The sequence below is a fragment of the Leptodactylus fuscus genome, chromosome 1, assembly GCF_031893055.1.
Source record: "Leptodactylus fuscus isolate aLepFus1 chromosome 1, aLepFus1.hap2, whole genome shotgun sequence".
NCBI classification, from domain to species: Eukaryota; Metazoa; Chordata; class Amphibia; order Anura; family Leptodactylidae; genus Leptodactylus; species Leptodactylus fuscus.
This window is the reverse complement of record NC_134265.1, coordinates 38,474,855-38,490,759: the sequence shown is the minus strand read 5'-3', so window position 1 is coordinate 38,490,759 and position 15,905 is coordinate 38,474,855. Positions and strand designations below refer to the sequence as shown.

The 15,905-nt window shown below is 47.2% G+C and overlaps 1 protein-coding gene across 1 annotated transcript in view; it reads right to left on the bottom strand.

The window, feature by feature from the left end:
* The window catches only part of UBAP2 (ubiquitin associated protein 2), a 36,309-nt gene extending 21,126 nt beyond the window's left edge, over positions 1–15,183 (bottom strand). Inside the window, 1 exon segment of the mRNA XM_075269666.1 lies at positions 15,093–15,183. The gene's annotated coding sequence lies outside the window, so the exon portion shown is untranslated.
* Between the last annotated feature and the right edge of the window lie 722 nt (positions 15,184–15,905).

Below are 15,905 nucleotides of genomic sequence, written 5' to 3'. Positions count from 1 at the left end.
GCAGCAGAAATGTGATAACTGGCAGTGCCCAATGATCTGCATTTATTAAAGGGGTTTTCCAGCCCCGAGAGCTGTTTTTATAACTGAAGACCTATCTATAGGATAGCCTTAACACTGTTTGGTGAGGGGTCTGACACCCCGACACCGCATTAATCAGTTGATCCAGTTGTCACAGGGCATGTTCACATCCGCATTGGGATTCTCAGTTTAGAGATTCCACCGTCGGACAAAAAGAAGTTCTGCACATACACAACTTTTTCATCTTGATGCTTTCAAGTAAACAATGGACACTTGTCAGACGCCAATAGGCCCTGACTTTCTCTGTAGGTGTCGGCTATTTTAGCAGTCCGTGTGTGTCTGTTGTTCTGGTCCTCTGACCCTCCAGAACAGCAGACATGAACGTAGCCTAGTAAGAGCTGTGGCGCCATCCACTGTATAGTGGTGGTGACAAGTTACTACAGCTCTGCACGTTACTTGAATAAGAATAAAGTGACTGCGACTCTGTCCACAGCAGTAGCTTCTGGCGTCTAGATCAGCTAGTCGGTGCAGGGTCACGGTGTCAGACAACCCCCGATCACTTATGGATAGATGTGGATAAGCCATCAATATAAAATTTAAAATAAAACCCCATAACACTGTCCTAACCATAAATGGTCTTCTGGGAGGAACAAGGCACAAAAATGTTAAAGCTACTAGAAACCAAGTATAGTAGATGCTGATACAGCCACGTTCCATTCGGTGTCCCCTATACAGAGCTGCTTAATATACTGGTGCTATATATACACAGGGGGGTAATCATTTAACCAGGCGTATAGGAAAGCTGCTATATACAGCTATGGGCAACTCCTGCGACATCCCCAGCACTCATAGTTCTGAACGTCCTCTGGTTTTTCAGGAGCCCTGCCATAGACCTAACACACCACAACCAGCCTGAGATCCACACAATGCAGAGGACTATACGCCACAGCACAGATCTTCAAGACTGCAGCACTCGCCGACTGCAAAGATGAAAGACACAAATCCTCAGAGCGGTAAAGGAAAGCCTTAGATCCCAACACCCCACTGCCTCCCCCTACTAAATCACAGCCAAGAAAATCAGGTGAGCGGCCACAACGTAACGCACCGATCAGATTTCACTCAACCACCGGCAACTGTTCCAGGCCTGGCAAACGTTATGGGAGGGAAGCAAATAAAAAATCAATACCTCAATAGACAACGCAAAGGGAGCTGGAAGCTGCTCAGGGTATACAGCAATGGAAGAACGCACAGAGCTACAAAGACCAGGGGACCGACACCCTGGTTACAGTTATAGATGTATGAACATCTTGGGGCATGTTCAGACAGCTGATATTTACGCTGAAGAAAAAAAATAAAAAATCAGCCAGGGTTTAAAGAAAATCTGTAAAAGTACTCCAAGGGTGATTATCAGATCTCTCCAGATGTGAATGTCAATTCTCTCACTTTGTGGATATGGAAAATCACACAAAGCCGAATACATGTGGTTTTGGGCACAGAATATGCTCCAAAAATTAGCGGAAAAAAAAAATTGTAAAAAGAAAAAAAAAAAAAAAAAAACAGCCACGTGAATGTGTACTTAGAAAGTCACAGCATAATCCTACTAATACTATACTAATATAATAAATTAAATGTGAAAGTTTGTTTGTTTGGACGTTCCTCAATCACGCAAAAACGGCTGCAGGGATTCGGCTCAAATTTGGAACATACATACCTTGGGACCTGGAAAGATACATAGGCTACATATTAATTAAATGCCCACACAACGCCACCGCAAGCACAGAATTTGCCGTTCCGCAAGGCTAATGGAGCCGAGATGACATTATCCACTCTACTTCAGCCGCTTTCCGATAGGCCAGCAGCATTGTATGGGCGGCGCTGAGGACACTGTAGCACATGCCTCCCCCTGCAAGCTCCCGACCTTCCGGAGCAAGCAGCCGTGCTATAGGTGCGCAAGAAGTCCCTCTGCTGTGCCGACAGTGCACGCACACCGGGGGACTCAACGGTTCAACCACTGCTGTGGAGGGGTTGCTTGCCCCGCTGTTGCCAACGACAAGTCTGCCTGCGGTGCTACAGCGGCTGCTGTCAGACGCACGGCAGGGCAGTTTGGGGGAGGAGGGGGATGGGTGGCATGAGTGGGGGGCAGCGGGTAACGGGGGGGGGGGGGGGGGGGGGGCAAAGTGGCAAACATTTAGGATGGGGAGAAGGGGGTCCCAGGTCGGGGTTGGTAAATGGGGGGCACGCAGGAGGGGGCAAAGGGTGAAGAGGGGGTCCAGGGACCCACGGTGCTACGAGGGACCCCAGGACGGTGGTCACACGCACGTGCGAGGGTGCTTGGGGGTTGCCGGACCACAACTGCATATGGTGCACAGCATGGTGGTAGGGAGGGGGGGGGGGGTGTGTGCAGCTGTTGACGGGAGGGTGCGCCCGGTGGGAGGGCGCCGCGGACGAAGTCACAGGAAACAGTACTGCTACATAAAATAAGAGGGACAGATCAACACTGGAGTCCTATATATTAGTTTTAAAGAAGACCTTTCACCACCAACAAGTCCTCCATAGAATAGGTGCTGCTCCACTGATTCTGACACAGCTGGATTTTTTTTTAGTCTAGCCCCCACCATTCCTGAGCCATCAGTTCTGCTAGTTGTGTTGCCTGATATGCTATTTAGCCTCAGTACTGTCAGGAGGCCGGCGAGCAGACAAGTGGTGTGATTCTGAACTCTGACACTGCCCTTCTGACATTACAGAGCTAATCAGAGCACATCAGGCACCAAAACTAACTGCACTTGCAGCTCTGGAATGGTGGGGGCTAAAGAGAAAATTCCAACTATGCTGGAATCAGTGAAGCAGCACTTACTAACAGATGCTAAGAACTTGAATTGGTGGAGGAGGTGAAATGACCTCTTTAAGGCCGGGGCCCCACGGGGCGTAAACGCCGCAATTTGCCCGCAGCTGACACACTGCAGGAAAAAAAAAAAAAATCGCTGCATTTCACAGTGCAAGCAAAGGGGATGGGATTCATGTGAATCCCATGCCCACTTTGCGGGAAAAAAACGCAGTGCGGGCAGGCTGCGATTTGCAAAGCCATTGCAGCTTTGCAAATTACAGCATGTCATTTATATCTACGGAAACTCCAGCGGCTTTCCCATAGATATAATGGTATACTGATGATTAGTATGGGGAAAAAAAAAAAAAAAAAAAAAAAAAGATTTTGGACCTGGAAAACCCCTTCAATGAAATCCCAGCTCGCATTGTATGCTCCAGCCTTGTAGTAATTCAGACGCGCTCTCCTGGCATGGGTTTGAGGTACAGCGCTCACCAGTTTTCTGGCATGGTTATAGTAAATGAGGGGTGAGGCATCTCTACCCCAATCTGGACCCGCATTTAAAAAAAAGTGGTGAGCCGGGCAAAAGAGGAATAAAGTGGCACATCTTTGTTGCAAGAAACGACCATGCGCCAAAGATGCCCTGCAAAAAACTAGCATAGATGGGTTAGTAAATCCCCCCTATTTTATAGCTCCCCCATATGCTTAAAGAGGTATTCTAACCTAAGCAACTGGAAAAAGGATGTGCAGAAAACCTCCGCTCCATTGTGAAGCATGACATAAGTGGCAGAGCCGTACCTAGTGGCCAGCACGGTTCAGATTTCAGGGCAGAGAGACCTCCCCCTCCCCCCTATACTCATGGAAGTATTTTAAGTCCTGAAGCCATGGTGAAAATATCGAGGCCCAGAGGCCCCCACCCATGTCCTCTACAGGCAGGAATTCTGTGAATCCGGGTGATGCAATTTTACAGGCAGAAGAGACCGAATTTTCTAGGGAGGTAGAAAAGTTATTGAACAATCTATAAGCAGGGAAAAACTTGGAGAGAGATCACGTGGTATAGATTTAATCCGAGGCCATAGCATGTGGAAACGCAACGTTTTTGGCTCCAGCAAAGTATATGAGTCTTCCTTTAACCTCACTGACATCGCAGAAAAATCTTGGCGGAAAATGTATCATATCAATGTGGATATAAACTGGTTTTTCCTGTAGACTTGTATGGAGGGTAAAAAAAAAAAGAAAAAAAAAAGCAGAATACAGTGGAAGAGCAGTAAATGTATTTTTGTTATGTTTCGCCACTTTGCACCTGTTCCGTGTTCACACATGCAGGTTTTGAAGCCCAAACCAGGTGTGAGTCATACAGGAGTGAAAGTATACAGAATAGACGCCAGCTCTTTACGTCATCCCTGGTTTTGCATTCAGAAAATGCATCTGAAAACCTGAAAGTGTAAGGATAAGTTCACACAGGGTGGTTTTTGGACCGGAACCTGAGGCGGAATCAAAGTACGGGTAGCTGCAACTGGATGCAGGAGTGGTCACGCACGCCGCTCCAGATTAGGCCCAAACGGATGTCGCGAGGCAAATCCACCTGAAAGAATGAGCATGTCGCTTCTTTTTTCCAGGAGCCGGAACAAATCACTCCCGGAAGAAAGAACTGACCGGCACCCATTGATTTCAACGGGAGCCATCTTTTTGGTCAGGATTTTGAGGCAGATACGGCCTCAAAATCCTGAGCAAATAAAACCTGTGTGAACTCACCCTAACATGCCCTTAGTGGCTTACCTACAAGTGTCACCAATATTGTGGCATGAAAAGCTGACCAATGTAAATCCCATTATATCTGGAAGCCTCATCTATCAGTAGGCTACAGGGTCGCTCTAACCTCATTTTCCTGGGCGATGCCATGACCCCAGTGCCCGGCCGACATTCACACATGTCACAGCTAATCCCATACGCAGCAGAAACCCGTATGAGCACTGCTGACTTGCTGAAGACTTCACATTACTAGCGTACAGCTGGAACTCAAACATTGCACATATTGTTAGTGGTGACACATGACTGCAGGCCACTCCGCTCCTCTGTCCTCAGCACAGGCAGGAAATGAAATGCTTGGATCCATCTCACGCAGGCGACATCCCAAAATAACCCACCCGATGGCTTTGTACAACTGGCACCGACACAAGCTAATGCAAACGCGAGTACAATCCGGGCAGAAGGGCTTTTTCCAGAACACAAACGTTTCTTATTACGCTAGGTTCACACAAGCGATGGTTCTCCTTTGGCAGAGAGGCGGGGCGCTAGAATAATGTTAATACTTGAGAACCAACAAACCCAATTGGCTATAACAGAGCGGACACCGCGACAAAGAATCCAACAGAGACTCCGGTGTGCGTAACGTAGCCTTACGATAGGAAACCAAACGCTAGTGTGAACCTTTTATTATGCCCACTTCGGGACTTGAAAAACAGAAACCCTATCCGCTTAAAACACTAGTGTGAACACAGCCTTAGTCTGCAGTGCTAAAAGACAACCGACAGATTCTACGCCGATGGGTCACAGCACCGGTCACACATCTCATTGGTGGCCACCACATTGGCATGCATCCTTACGCTTTGTAGTTTTGGTATAGACCACTTGAGGATAAGTTCACTCTGGGTTTTTTGGACCAGAACCTGAGGCGGAGGTAGCCGCGACTGAAAGCCAATGCAGTGCACCAGCATCCAGCCGCGAACTCCGCTCCGGATTAGGCCCAATGAATGGGCCTAGTCCGGATGAGGGAGTTTCATCAGGCCAAATTGCGAGGGGACTCGGCCTGAAGAATGAGCACCTCGCTTGTTTTTATCGGGGGCCCGGAAGAAACAGCTCCCGGGGAAAAAAAAAAAAAAAAAAGCCCTGAGCAGCTCCCATTGATTTCAATACGGATATGGCCTCAAAACCCGGACCAAAAAACTCAGTGTGAACTTAGCCTGAAGCAAACACTAGCTCTAGCCAGCAAACCAATAGCACATGCAACAATCCAAGCGGTCACACACCAAGCAAAGGTGACTACCTGGGAATCCTAATGTGTCGTACAAGAATCTTTCCTACTTTATCTATTATCGGTGTAATAAACTGGCCAATGACCAGGGAGAAGACAACGCTGTAGACATCATCAACCAGCCCCACAACTCCCAAAACCAAACCATGCAATGTTCACCATACTTTGGCCTCCTTTTTCTTGGGCCTCATTCACCAACAAAGTCAGTGTGGGGTGTAAAAATATACCTCGTAGCACATGGGACCGGAGTTACTCAAATAGGCAGGGAATAGCCCTCCCTCCCCTCCTCCTTCCTGGAAGACCGAAATCTGAGCGTGGGTTTCATAAGTGACTGTTCACATATGTTTAAACGGAAAAAGTCCTTCTCCTCGCTGCTGCTGCCGCTCGGCTCTTATTTCTCCTCTAAAAGCAGCAGCTGCTACCCCACCCAGACTGACCTCAATCCCAGACAGCGACCCCCGGCCCGCTCAGTGCGAGCAACAAATTGAAGCACAATACACGGCATATGTGTAGGTTAATTCATTATCAGTAACATGGGTGGGGGGCGGATTCCAGGGAAGTGGGGCCCTCGCAGCTCTGGCTCCCTAGAATTCCCTTTGTTCACGCTCGCTGCAATAGACATGAGCTGAAACCTCGCCATACAAGACACAATGTAAGGTCCACTAACATGAAGCGATGCCAAATAAAACGGTGCAGTGTGTAGGATAGACAATGTGACGTGAACGTCACTTAAAGGGGGTTTTCCATCCCTAAATTGATGACCTATCTACAGGAGTGTTCATCAGTATGGCATGTGGGGGTTCAACATCAGGACCCCAACATTTGTCCACATGACCTATCTTGTGGATAAGACCACAATATGGAAACTCAGTTTGGATTCAGAAAACCTCTATGGCTGCAACCAAAGACTGCGGCGTGGCTCTGGGAATAGAGTCACATTGTCACCCAAAGGGGGCCACGAATTCTAGTTTTAAACCAGTCATCTTTTCGTGATGTCACAATTAGATTCCATTCACTAACATAAGTGAAGGTGTCTTAGGGCAATAGGGTGGTCTTTGATCAGGTGCCAAAAAGTTGCCAACGCCCAGTGAGCGCCATTGACGCGTGTCATTTGACACAGCCAAAAATACATTTTGATGGCTGAGGATCATCTGTTTTGCATCCATTTTTAATGGGCTAGTGAAAAAGGAAAAAAAATATGTTATTGATCTTTTTGTCTGAGTCGTCCCCCAATGGATGTAACTTGAACATAGGGCTGGGCAACGAATCGCAAGATAAGCAAAACCGCGAGTCGGCTCAATAACTGGCTGTGAACTATTCCAATGATTTTGTCTCCATGCCGTCCTGTCACGCACTGTCATTGGCTACCTGTAAAAGGGGAGTGTCCTAAAATAATCGTTCATTGATGGTGGCAAAGCGTTCCATTAATGGCGAATCACCCAATCCCTCTGGGAGATGAATCCATTCTTACATGCAGAATAACCAGACCCATCAACTGACTGAACGTATAGTGGGTGGGGGCCAGATCAATGTACCGTTATAGGGGAGTACAGCAGGGATGTATACAAAGGTGCACAATAAAAGGCTATGGGGGACTACCTGCGGCATATACAGAAAGGAGTGTGAACCGTCAAAGAGCAGCACCTCAACTGCAGACACAAGGCAGTGTTCACACATGGTGGCTTTAACTAGTTTTCTGCAAGTGAACAGAAGTCCATTTCGCTTACAAAACTGTTGCATCAACTAAGCAGCTTATTGGTGGTTTAGGCTACTTGCACGCCACAACCATGTGCTTTGTCCGTGTGCTAGCCGTGGTTGTAACTGATAGCACACTATTCTCTATGGCCCCATACACACTATCGTGTACCAACACAGGTCCATGATAATGGTAAAACTGAGGACAGGACTAGTGATGAGCGAACACTGTTCGGATCAGCCGATCCAAACAGCACACTCCCATAGAAATGAATGGAAGAACCTAGTACGGCGACCGGCTGCCGGCAAAGTCAGCGTCACAGGTGCTTCCATTCATTTCTATGGGAGCGTGCTGTTCGGATCGGCTGATCCGAACAGTGTTCGCTCATCACTAGACAGGACCCATTTCTATTCGCTTTTGCAGTCCAGGACACCTGCACGACTTCCATGTTACATCACATCCATTGCTCACATGACCAAAGCTACTGTTCAATCTCATTTGTTTTAATAGGCCGAGTTGTAGCATTGCCAACGGACATGAGGTCACTTCCTGAGATAAAAGCAGCCATGTTTTCTAATCCTGCACAATCCGTGTAATGGCTTTTTTTTTATGGGCTGTAATATTGTAAAACTGTAAAATTTGCGTTCAGAAATTTCATCCCCTAAAACCGCTCTAACACCAAGCCAAAAAATACACAAGGCTTTGCACCGGTGTAGCATGCGGTTATGGTTTGTACAGGTTAAGCAAATAGTTCATCTGGAAAAAAAAATATATATATATATATATATATATATATATATATATATATATATATATATTTTTTTTTTTTTTATTACCCAACTGTATAGAAACAATTTTTTTAATGTCACTTCAACCACAACATCTGAATATACCCTTAGCTCTCGGAAAAAAAAAAACACGTTGCCATATTCTTGGCTAGACTACAACTACAAGCCATTAACCCTATCCAATCATCACCATTCACAATTTGTTATCCATAACTAGACACTGCGTACCAATGGTGGACTCGAGGATTACTAGACAGAGGATAAAACCCATCAAAGCAAATAAACTAAAAGCTAGTAAAGTGATAAAAGTGCCAGATAAAACATGCGGGGTTCACACCAGCGATCGGTCTCCATTCTGAGGTGCATGCAGAAGACAGAAACCTGTTAGACAGTCTGGCCGTGAGCGGTGGTGAGCGTTTTGTGCGCTCTGCGGCGAAACAGTTTTTTTTTTTTAAACCGGACACAAGGTCCTGCATGTCCGACTCTGTGTCTGTGTCCGACTCATGGCTGGGCACTTTTCAAACCCATTCAAATAAATGGGTTTGCAAACTGCCTGCAGATTTCCGTCTCCTGCCCAGTTTCGTGCAGGAAATGGAAACCTGCAGAACGGAGACCTCGGGCGCAGATGTGAACCCGGCCTAAAGAGGAGATATCCAAAGTGAACACATAAAACCCAGCAGTGATACAAGTATTGGTCAGAATACAAAGAACTTGCATTATGTGACTGTCACAATATTCGAGTGAAGATGCCCCCGGGCGACCCTGCTGAACTGACACATCCGCACCCCAACTAAACTGTAATGGGAACCGAAGATGACAGAGTTCTATACTTTGCCTATTGACGCCTCCATTGAAGTGAATAGGAGAGTGGATGTGCCCTGTCCAGCAGGGGTATGCAAAACATCCAAACCTACTGAATTCACAATGGGAGGAAAAACCCCTCAGGGGTCAGACATCCACCAGTCTGCTGTTTATCCTCCCCATCAGGGTGTCACAGCACCCATGGCTGCCTTAGCAGCTAGGAGGATCACCACATGTCCTCATGCAATGTTATCTGCATCCTTAGGATGTATTTTTTGGTCCTTTACTAAAAATATATTTGTTAAGAGTGCCCTGAGGAGATTACGCTAGGTTCACACCTGCGTTCTTCTTTCCATTCTGTGCTTTCCGTCTTCTGCATGCCAGAAGACGGAAAGCACAGACCGGGTCCGGCCGAGAGCGGCGGTGAGCGTTTTATGCTCTCCGCCGCGAAACCGGATTTTTTTATCCGGACACAGAGTACTGCATGTCCGACTGTGTCCGGATTATAAAACCCGGTTTTGCGGCGGAGAGCGCAAAACGCTCACCACCGCTCACGGCCAGACATCTCTCTCACCCATTCAAATGAATGGGTGAGAGAGACTCCTGCAGGTTTCCGTCTCCTGCCTCTGTTTTAGGCAGGAAACGGAAACCTGCAGTACGGAGAGGGCGACGCAGATGTGAACGAGCCCTTATTTTTTTAATTTACAAGGGGTGCCCCAATTTGGAAACACTGCTCTAACCTATGGATAGAGGATAAATATGTTATAAGGCATAATCCCTTTAATCTTAAGTGAAAGGTTTCCATACTTTCCTATTACAATTGTGTTTAAAGGGATCCTATCAAAACACAATTTTTTCTGGTTGACACGTCGGAATAACCTTAAGAAAGGCTATTCTCCTACCTTTAGATGTCTTCTCTGCGCCGCCTTTCCGTAGACATCATGGTTTTTGTCGGAATGCAAATGAGTTCTCTCACAGCACTGGGGGTGTCCTCAATCCTCTAAGAGAACTCTCCAGTGCCACCTCCATCTTCTTCAGGAACAGCCTCTCTGAACCGGAGCTGGGTTCAAACTTCTAAGTCTCGGACAGAGTCAACTGCGCATGTCCACAGGCCACTAACTTACTGTATAAGTGGCCATTTTTCTTGTGACCGCGGGCATGTGCAGTCACCTCTGCCTGAGGCTTATAAGTTTGACCAGAAGAAGACGCATGAAGAAGATAGAGGCAGCGCTGGAGAATTCTCTCGCAGCATTGGGGACACCCCCAGTGCTGTGAGGGAATTCACTTGCATACCGACAAAAACCGGGATTTCTATGGAGCGGCGGCACGGAGAAAACATCTAAAGGTAAGAGAAGAATAGTCTTTCTTAAGGCTATTCCCACGTGTCAACCAGAAAAAATTGTGTTTTAATGATAGGATCCTTTTAATGTAAAACAGTAAGCAGCTAGCACATTAGCTCCATCTAGTGGTGGCTGCAGGTAGCTGGTATGTTTTCAAATATGTATAATGGACCCCATAGTCCTTGCAGGACTCTACTTTCCACCGACTAAGCAGATTCAGCAGGGGAGTCTCCCAATGCAGATGTCAATCCAGTGTGACTGCCATTTTTGGGGCCTGTGAATGGACTAGGTGACCGTGATATAATGTATTTAGTGGCCTCACATCCACTCACTACATGATGTCAGGGGTCGTGCACAGCCGTGTTAACACGTTAGATTGTACCCAGCCTATTGTAACATTGTGTAACTACATCAAGTAGATTTGTTCCATTATATGACAAAGCAGGGACCTGTCTAAACAAGTACTAAACAGTATGTCTTACATTCACAAGACTAAATCCACAATCCTCCAAAACTGGGAGCAATTTGATTTCGTACCCCATGAGTAAGCACAATCGCTTGCCGAGAGTGACATAAAGCCACTTGTTAGGGTGTGTGTACACATACAGGTTTCCAGATACAGCTTTTTCTATTCACTAGTACTCCCTTTACAATCCATTCTTGAATTTGACTTCAAAACCGGCATCTGAAAACCTGAACGTGTGAATGCTCCCTTAGGGACTATTCATAAAGCGAAATTGGAAGAGGAATCTAAGGCGGACTCTAGAGCTTTCTGCCATGGCTACCACCTGCTAATAAGGCTAAGGCCTCAAATTCTGCTGTGTGAACAGACCCCTAACAAGTACCAGCCAGACAAATGTTTCACTGTGGCCGGCGAACACACAGACAGCCTAGCCAGAACCAAAGCAATGGCCGCACCTTAAAGATTCTCAGTTACTGGCCAACAAACAAGCCATAGTCATTGAAGACGCTAACGCAGCCCTAAAAATAATATTTCATGAGCACACACATCATGTATGTGAAGGACGACGGCCATCAACAATAAATGAGTGTTCTGGGACTTAAGAAATGAGCAGGTGATTGAGGCCCCCCCAGGGATCTGGGTGAGCAGTGCGGCCTCTTCATTGTATGTTACATAGGGGCTGTACCTGACACTGCTGCTCAGCCCCATTCTCTTGAAGAGGACTGAAATGTTCCTTTACCATATCACTGATGAATGTGACATCATTGTCACATCGCAGTCTCTTCATACAGCAGATGGTTGGGGTAAGTCTGTCAATTTAAGTCTAGAGCGGGTCCCGGAGAGGTCACAGCACGGCTGTAATGTGATACATCAGCCAAGTGCAATAGCACTAACGTAATAAACGATGATTCATTAAAGAGGTTTCCTGGCCTACAAATATGAAGTACTGATGATCCTAAGAAGGGGTCATTAATATCCGATGGGTGGGGGTCCGACACTCCTACCAATCACTTGTTCTCAGCAGCTGAAACACAGCAAATGGGGGAGGAAGCAGATGGCGCCGTTCTCTGTGTAGTGGTCAGACCACGTATTACAGATCATCAGCACTGATTCAGCTACTACACAGAACAGTGCTGACCGCTTCTTGTCCCATTATCTGTGTATCAGCTGACTGGTGAACGTGCCCAGTGCCAGATAACCTCCTCTTCAATATTTTTATCCCAGAAAACCTTTTTAACTTCAATGGTCATTCTGCACACAAGGCAAATATCTCTGCAACTGTTCCATACATCTAAACAAGGCTTGCAGAAAGCCACATGCCTGCTGCCGAACCAACCCCATTCAGATGAAGGCAACTTATCTCCAGGCACAGAAATGTTTGCAAGAATTCGGCTGAATGTGAATACACATCTCCAAGGAGATGTACCCTGTGCTGAATGTTTATGTGGTTTTCAGCATACACCAGAGAACCACGTCCCACTGGCACTAGCGCTGGCTCCTCATCATCCGGGTCCGTCAGGGGACAACATAGAGCAGTTCCACATGGCGCACTTGGATTTTATGAATTCCATGGCAAATTATTCAACAATTTGTCTTCTATACATTCCCTAAGGGGACAATAGCCTTCACTGGCAATAGCGGACGAGTGAAGAGTGTACCATAATACTGAATGATGAGGAAAAGTAGATTTTTCCTTATTGTATCTCATGAAGCCAAATTGGTCTGGAATCTAGACACCACCATGGCCATGTGAACAGGCCTCGGGTGTTTACATGGGGCAGAAATATCCCTTTAAGCCAAAATACACCTACTAGTGATGAAGATACTGATGCTATAGGCCATGGGGTAGGCAAACTTCGGCTCTCCAGCTGTTGTAAAACTACAACTCCCAGCATGCATACTTGCTTTGCTGTTCTTGAAACTCCCATGGAAGTGAATGGAGCATGTTGGGAGTTGTAGTTTCTCAGCTGGCATGCCGAAGGTTGCAGACCCTGCTATTGGCTATGGTGAGTATTTGAGGCAGCTATACGTCACATTGATAAGTCATGCATACATATTGTGAGTCATTCCCATTGTCACAAACGGGAAACTGCTAGACAGTCACATCACATGGCACAGGCGCCATATAAAATAACATCAAGACAAAAGGCGGAGAGAACAAGTAACAATGAGCCAATCATAGTCAATTATATTAACACCAAGTAGTGGAGCTGGGGAAAATGACAATAGATGTGACTTAGGGTATGGACACATGTACCAGAAAATTCCTTCAACGCAAACACAGTGGCAGAAATTTGCATGCATTATATAAGGAGATTGCTAGGGATTCACTGCAGTTTTCACCCAACCACAGTGAATTGAGTAAAAACCTACTGTTAAAATGTGCAGAAATAATTGACAAGTTCTGCAGCGTGCAGATAGGGATCACCCATCCTTTAAAAGATCATGTGATATCACATTCATTGGTCACATGGCCTGTTCGCTATTCAGTCCCATTCAAGTCAATAGGATGAGTTGCGATACCAAACACAATGATGTAAAATGTACAAACTCTGCGGTCTCATCAAACAGCCGATCAGCGGCAGGCCGGTTATTGAGCCCCTGCCAATCTTCAGTTGGGATGGGGTTAGGTCATCAGCTGATAAGCCCCTAAGGACCCATGTACACACAAAAACCCTGTCCAGAAAATGTGGTTCAAAGGGGTTGACCAGGCTTTACAGCACACTCAAGGGTGGCAAGGATGGATGTAAAATTTTTTAAAAAGGACAATCTCACCTTTCCCCAATGCATCATTGATTAATACCAATCCCCTTTCCATCCCAGGACTTGCAACGCGTGGAGAGACTCACAAGACTGCTGAGACCAATTGCTGTCCCTCAGCGGCCATGGGAGCCTCTCCACATCCAGAGGGCAAGTGCCATCACAGGAGGAAAAAGGGACAGAGACTAGATAATGGATTGATTGATTATAAATTGGCCCTAAATTCAGAACAACCCCTTTAAAAGGAGACCGGGGTCCTTGGCTCACAGTGATCTATGATGTTAGGAGCCCTGACTTTTCGTAGCCTGTATACAGTACATAACAGTGTAGCCACTGCCCAGCAAGGACAAGTCTTATCAGATCACTATGATACAGGAGTGACATCTAAATGGGTTCAGGCTGGAAAATCCAGCCCGGATTCCCCCATGTGCACCCACTTTGATGCTACTGTAACAATTTTCCATTGCCAAATCCAAACAGAAACTCTATAATGTATCACATATGTATACGAACAAACCCCAACACTCCTTACAGGCTGTATAATGGTTAGACCATCTGTACAGGTAATTCATCTGAGACCACTATAACAGGGGCCCCCACATAACTGGAAGCAGATACAAACCAGGGGCCCATGTGTATACAACTGCATGGCCTCCTTTGTGTGAAAATCACTACATTGGCCCCTATGTAACAGGAAACAGATACATACAGGGTTAAACAGGGGGCCCATAGACAACACAAAACCATGAACTCCTTTGTGTAACACAGTCATGACAGTGGCCCCTAAGTAACAGGAAATAGGGATAAGCCAGGGGCCCACATAGCATGTATACAAGCATAGGATCTCTATTGTGTGCAATAACAGGGGCCTCTATGTACAGGCCACATAATGCTTCTGGGGCCCCTGTGTGAGCTTATATAATAGAGGCCGCTTAATAGGGAGCCCTATGGAATTTGGTTAGATTGCTGGTGGCCCCGAGTCATTGAGGGGCCCCTGCACTGGGCCCCCCGCCTTGCTGTGGCCCTGTCTGCTTTCTATCTAGAGCCGGGCGGGCAGGATTGCGGCACAATGCGGGGCTCCCCCCACCCTCCGCACCACGCCGGCCCGGCCTGCTCCCTTTGTCCAGTCACGGGGGGCTGAGGCGCAGCCGCCATCACTAGGCCGCAGACCACCCACCCCAATGCGGGCCTCATGTACTGCGCCCCCCACCACTACAGCCCCGCGCCCGGTGTGACCCCTCCGGTGGGAGAAGACCGGGAGAGCGCGGAGTCGGTAGGCATGGCGCCCGACGATGAGAAAACCAGCAGTCAACCCCATACACGACGCCCCCCGATTACTTGCCGTCCTGATCCACCGCCGCCGCCTCTTACCTGCAGCACAATGCGCCTCACAAAGCAGCAGCAGCAGCAGCAACGGGCGCCGTCACTTGACTCCTCCCCCAGCGTCACCCGGCTGCGCCGGCATCTTCCCGGCCGTGACGTCAACCGAATGCGACAACCGCCCTGCAGGCAAGTAAAAATCTACCGGCAACTCGATAATACTCACCGAGCCGGTGTCTGTGCGTCCTCACGGTTCTCCTATCTACAGTGATGGCAGCGACCACGCTCCGCCCTTTACTCTCTCCTTCTTTGTCTCGTTCGAAGGAAAGGGGAGGCGCGTCCTGATGACGTCGGCGACTGCGCTGTGCTGGTTGCTAGGGGTGACTGTGCAGGGAGCCGGCCCGGGAGTGATAGAGGAAGTGTCTGCCTCCTCCCTTTGTGTCCCTGCACAACACAATAACGTGCTCAGCCCCCAGCAGGGTGCTGCAGAATTACAAGTCCTGGCGTGGTCTGCCTGCTCTCTGTGTGCTTGAACTTGTAGTTCCTCAGCCCCAAGTTTGTTTGTTTTTTTAATGCTAATAATACAAGTTACATAAAGCTACAATAAAATAACTAATAATACACCTTGTAAGGCTCCATTCACATCTACGTTAGAGTCTTCGTCACAGCGTACACTTAAAATTGCGGGAAGAAAAGGTGCAGGTCCGAAGGAGCAGAACAACGGCCACCACAATGTGAATCTAGCGTCATATTCTTGCATTGGTGGTTATTATTATAATAATACAGATTTTTTTATGTATTTATGGCACCGACATATTGCACAACAATATTTTACAACTCATAGGGGGAGATTTATGAAGACAA